The sequence below is a fragment of the Miscanthus floridulus genome, chromosome 10, assembly GCF_019320115.1.
Source record: "Miscanthus floridulus cultivar M001 chromosome 10, ASM1932011v1, whole genome shotgun sequence".
Lineage (NCBI taxonomy): Eukaryota > Viridiplantae > Streptophyta > Magnoliopsida > Poales > Poaceae > Miscanthus > Miscanthus floridulus.
Genome location: NC_089589.1, coordinates 24,092,629 through 24,099,067, shown reverse-complemented (window position 1 = coordinate 24,099,067; position 6,439 = coordinate 24,092,629).

Here is a 6,439-nt window from a genome sequence, read left to right as displayed (position 1 = left end):
CTCTTGCAATCTTTACAGGGACAAATAATTGTATCCTTATTCTCTGTCAATGTCGTTGCATGCTTCTTTGCGGCTTCAATAAATTTATCCACCTCTTCACGGAAACCTGCCTTAAACCTTAATAAATCATACATCCAAGAGTTCCTGTACTCCATCTTTTACAACAACAACAAAACAAACATTAAAGGACTACTTATTCAGATATATATAAAAATGAATCAAATTAATAATTACTTGAGAATAATTGTATGTACTTCAGATATATATGAATATAAATCAAATATAATTACATGAAACATACAAACACACCATGGTAGAAGAAAAATTATTAATGGCCTATTTATCCATAAATAATTAAAGTACATATTTGTTGATTACAATAAATAATTTCAAATACAACAATTAGCAACAATTATATTTTACCCAATATCTTTCATGCAAACCCTAGTCCGATTTCATCAAACACAAATTTACAAAACCAAAATTAATAAAAAAACAAACCCTAGATCTTGATCTACATGCACATGAAACATCCATAAAACTAACTAATTGTTCACTAAAATCAAGAAACATGGACCAAATAAGGGTATGATCTTGTTCCCCTCCCTAATTTACCCTAGTACATTTAAAACTTTGGTCTAATTTGCTTCATAAGTAGCTCAAGCACCATAGAAGAGAGAGAAAAACAAAACTCTAATTTCTCACTAACCAACCATTAAAACTACAAAAAAATGTGGAATAGCATTTTCTTACCGTCTACAACCTCTCCACCAAATGATTTAAGACCAAAACCTTCCCCTCTCAATAGAGCAATTTTTGGGAGGTGCCCAAGGCGTCCCCATCTTTCTTTCACGGGTTGGAGTGAGTGACCCGAGGAGAAAGAAGGTGCTGCAGTTTGCTTTATATGTAGGTTATTTGTAGGGGCGGCTGGTGATGGAGCCGCCCCTATAAATCAGAGGTATTTATACGCGGGCATTTGTAGGGGCGTCTCAATCACCAGCCGCCCCTACAAATAGCAATAACAGGGGTGGCTGATGAGTGAGCCGCTCCTACAAATCCGACCCAGTTGTAGGGGCGGCTCGTATGACCAGCCGTCCCTGCTGTTCCATTTATAGGGGCAGCTGATCTCTGGGCTCCCGAGCATATCACTGTAGGGGCGAATCCATCACCAGCCGCCCCTATAAAAACTTTACTCCGTTGCTATAAACCATTTTTTACGTAGTGGTTCGTGCCTAAAGGAGACGTGTGCTAGGTACTATGTCGTCCGTTTCGCTGTCACGGCACGCCAAATGTGTATTTAGGCACGGCACAGCTCATTTTAGGCATGGGCTCTGTTGGCACGGGTGGTGTAGCGAGCCCCCCAAGGGTCTATTTTCAACCTGAGGCCTAGGGATGACACTAGATGAGGTCAGGGCTGTTGGCCCAGTGAGTTTGGCAGGCCTGATGGGCCATGCCAACCTGGCAAGACATTTTTCTATGAAAAATTAAAAGGGTTTGACAAAAATCACAAGATTATAGACCATTTATATGTTCGCATATCCATCGCAAAGCTATAATTAAATCATCAATAAAAAAAAGACATGCCATGGATTTTGCTCGTTGGTTGGTGTTTGCCGGTGCCACCAACCCATGTCACCTGGCACAATGGTGGAGCTCAACCAAAATTTTCGTGGGGACGAATGGCAGACACATAATTAATATATACCTAATATTAAAGAGTCAAAATTTCTGCTTATTTTTTTGGTCCACCTCCCTTAACTAACTCCTTGAATATGGAAATTGTATCTATTCTTCTATCTACAATAGTTTTATTTTATATATGTGGGGCTTCTTTTAGCGGGTGTTTGCTTATGGGACAACTAGGGATAGGTTGGATCCAATCTAGTTTTTTTTTTGGGTTGGGTTGAACCAATCTCGCGTTTGGTTAGGGGGACGGGGATATCCCACGTTTTCTGTTTGGTTGGAGACAAATCGGATGTGGGTTCAGACTGACAAGTGGGTCCCGTCAGTGACTCAATCATCATCTTCTACCTCTCGAGTCCCGACGAGCAGAGTCCCCACCCGCCCTGATGCCTAGAGCCGCCGCGCCCAGTGTTGTCGTGGTTGTCCCCAGCGCCGCCGTGGTCGTGCCCAGCGCTGCCCCGCTGCCCCGCGTCACCCCACGTGCCGCTGCCCCGCCTACTCGCTCCCGTTCCTATCTGCCCTCGCGCTGGCGCTACCCCGCACACTACTACAGATCTCCAAATCACTGCTGGTTCAAAAAGGTCATTAGTGTCGGTTTTTGAACTGGCACAACCATACCGGCAGTGATGAGCCCTCCTCATCACTGCTGGTTCTAAAAAACCGACACTGATGTGGTTTCCAGAAAATCCAAAAAATGGGTCGAAAAACTAGGAGTTTTTTTTAATATTGGGAGGGACTCCCAACTGGATAGCCACACGGTCGCACGTCCCAAGTCACAAGTCATGGATTTTTCGCGCAAAAACATGCCTTCACGACTAATGGTGCTCGAACCCTGGACCTCATGTTTCGCGTGTCACCACCTAACCACTCCACCTGTAAGACGTTTGTGTCCATTTGGGATACTTGTTCTCGTCGTTTTATGTCAGTCTGGTTTTGAAATGAATATTTGGAATCCAAAACGAATTCAAATGAAAAAGTTGTCAACTACAAAGTTTTATAACTTTTCGAGATCTACAACTTTGGTCTTGGTGATTTCTCCATCCTAGGTCATTTGAAGAATTTGAATTTCAAATGTGAGAAAATTCAACCATAATTTCCTTACATAGATGATTTCTAATGAAAAAGTTGTCAACTATAAAGTTGCATAATTTTTCAAGATCTACAATTTTTGTTTTGGTCATTTCTCCATCCGAGGTCATTTGAAAAATTCAAATTTTTAAATTTGAGGAACCAAACGTAAATTTGTTAGATAGATGATTTCAAATGAAAATATTGTCAACTATAAAGTTGCATAACTTTTGAAGATCTACAACTTCTATTTTGGTCGCTTCTCCATCAGAGATCCTTAAATATCACTACACACTCACTTATGACTATAGAACATATGGCCTTAGTTGGTGAACTTCTATGAAATCTTGCAAATCAAAAAGAGAGACATCATGACGACTTGAAACAAAAAAGTTGTGAACTACAAAGTTGTATAACTTCTTGAGATCTACAACTTTTGTTTTGGGCGCTTCTCCATCCGAGATTCTTAACTACCACTGCGCAATCACTCATGACCATGGAGCACGTGGACTCATTTGGTATTAACTCTATAAAAACTTGTAGTGTATATTTGGACACAAAAACGACCTCCAATAAAAAATGTTTTAACTACAACGTTGTAGATCTCGTCGAGGACTACAAATTCGATATAAAGTTCGTCTTCATTGGACATCATATGAGAAAATTATAAAGTTTTTTTTTGCAGCATATCTCTGCCGGTTCATATCAGTGTCGGTTTTAGCCAAAAACCGATAGTGATGACCCAATATCACTGCCGGTTCTTGGCTAAAACCGATAGTGATATGAACCGACAGTAAAGATCTGAATATCAGTGTCGGTTGGACCTATCATTACCGGTTTTAGTAAAAAACCGGCAGTGATGTGCTAGGAAGCACTATCATGAGGCCGGCAGTGGATGTTAGATCTATAGTAGTGGCAGCTACCCCAGCCCCAATGGAGGAGGGCCGCGCCGCCTAACACCCGTGCTGCCCCGTGCTGGCGCGACCCCGTCCGGTGCCCGCCCTCTGCTCGCCCCGTGCCTCCATGGCTAGCGGCTCCCTCTGCTCAGTCATAGCCAGCTCCACCAGCTCCGCGTTGGCGTGCTGCTCTTCCCGTGCGCGCCGGCTGCTCCCTCCGCACCATCTGGGTCCGCCCGGTCTGCTCGATTTGGTGGAATGAGCTAAACCCGCATCTAGCAGGCATATTCCCATGGGAACCAATGCAACCCAACCCACATAAACCCAAACCAAACACTACCAAAACTGGGTCCGACCCACTCTTAATTCTGGATAACTAGGAATCCTAATTTTAATCCAAATAAATTCTCTGATCGATACGAATAGGAATTCTAATAAAATAGTAAACATAGGAGTACAAATTTGTATACATATCTCATCTTATCTTGGTCTCTATTTTTTTTAATTTTTTGTCCTGGTTTGCTTTTTTTCCTACCGTGACTCTGGTTTCTATTGTTTAATTCCTTTTTTTTATTCCTGTTCGCTTTCTTTCCCGTCCGTGACTCCGTTTTGTGTTTCGGCAGTTCGTCTTTCAGTCGTCTTTTTCTTCCGTCCGTTTTTTCTTTGTTCTTTTTTCTGGTTTGGTCCACATGTTTTCTTTCCACGATTTTTTTTATTTTTTTCCAAGTTTCCATCTCTTACGAGTTTTCTTTCCGTGGTTTATTATTTTCTTTGTTTAAGATTTCATCTGTTTGGAATACTTCTTGAGCTTTCGAGAGGGTATAGAAGAATAGCAATGACGAGACAAGACTGAGGATACATCAAATGTAACAAAATTGTGAGAGCCTACACATGGTGTTGGTAAAAACCATAGTAGAGCAATCAACAAACTCACACGAAATATAGCTACTTCTTGTCAGGCTGATCTCTACCAACCACTGTGCCGTCGCTAGCATCGATAGCACAATCATGTTTTCTCTACGCCCACCACTCTTCTTGACCGCTAAGGCACTGTCAAGGTTCCGTGTTAGCTCAACCGCGGCCATCGGGCCACCGTCCTGCGTCATCTTAGGAGCCATGTACACAATGGCACTGTGCTGCCCACCTTGTCGCAGTGCAGGTGCCGGCCCAGGTCTGCATGGTGGCCGCCACGCCACCGACACAGACTGCTTGGCCGTGACGGGTGACACCGCAAGCGCGCGCTGCCATGGCCGCCATGCCGCTGGTTTAAGCGGCCTTGCGGTGGCCGCTATGCCCACACACAGCTTAGTCATGCTACCACTGTCATCGCCGATAGTATACTAAATTATAGTCCTGTTGCTATGCACGGATATTTTTGCTAGTAGTATAAAAGAGGAGGAATTCGCACACGCACAACATATTTTTAGTAGTACCACCTAGATACACATAAATATATAGTAAATTTGAAGATTGATTTAGCAGCCCATAACACCTCATTACAATTATCCTCTTAATGAAAAACGCGTGAAGTCGTGTTCGCGAAAAAAACGCCTTATTACAACTCGCTAATTCAGCCTACACCAACTGAACAAGAATCCAAGAACCAACTATTCAAGATCTAACGAACCTATAAATTTGAAGAACAAATCCGTTATAATGTATAATATATGATTATATGTGATAATACATCATAAAAACAACACACGACTATGATGAGACATACTTTGGACATGGCCAACGCCGACTCCCTCAGCTTCAAGCTCGCTCAGAGCACTAGCAACTCGCCCATGGCTATCCTCGTGCCTAGCACCAGCGTTGCTCACCTGCTCGCCGCCACTAGTCTCCATCTCCTCCTCCATAACCGACGACAATGTGCACTGGGCAGTGCTGCACAGTGTCACTATGACATCACCCCAACTGTATAACAGGCAGCTACGACGGCGTGACAGCAAGGGGTGGCGGGCTGCAGCTATGACGTGACGGTGGTGAGCTGCAGCTACACCCTAGGGGAGGCACGTCGTAGCTATCCAGATGCAAATCGAGAGATGAGAGGAGAAAGCCACAGATGGAGTGTGGAGATGGGGCAGCGGGGGAGGAAAGAGGCCCGCTGTGGGTGAGCAGCCTCAAGGTCGCGAGGATGTGGACTTGGGAGGGCAGCTAGGCAGATGCAGAAGTGTGGAGGCTAGGAGGGGGCGGGCCAATTTTGCTTTTATAATTATGGTTTTTCATTGAGTGGGTCTTAACGGGCTTTGTGTGAAACGGGCTGTGTTAGCTCGTGGTGGCAATGCAAGCCGAGATTGTGGTTCAAGCACGTTACTAGGCATCAAAGCATGCCGGCATGAGCATCGCTTGCATCAGGCCATGTGCAGAAGGACCGTGTGATCAGTAAATGACTCACAAAAATATCATTACGAAGGACAAAGATGCCCTCGTATAAGAGATCACTGGTATATTCTATCACTGTACAATGAAGCTCTCATTGATGGGAAGTCGTCGTCATCCATAACTGCCGCAGGCCATGTGCAGATTATTAAATATTCGGTCGCCGTTTCCACCTTTTTTGTTAGATGGACGGTGGACGGTGCACCAAGCATTCAAACTGTAATAAACAACTAAACATAGAAAAATACACAGATAAGAGCACGCCACTGTTGCGAAATAACACAATTAACGTAGTCTTTAGCAAACCCTCCATTTCATACCAGGTTTAAAATTGCTGGCTATATATAGAACATAGCAACATCATCTCTTTAACGACATTATAACATATAGCGTTCTATAAGAAAACCATG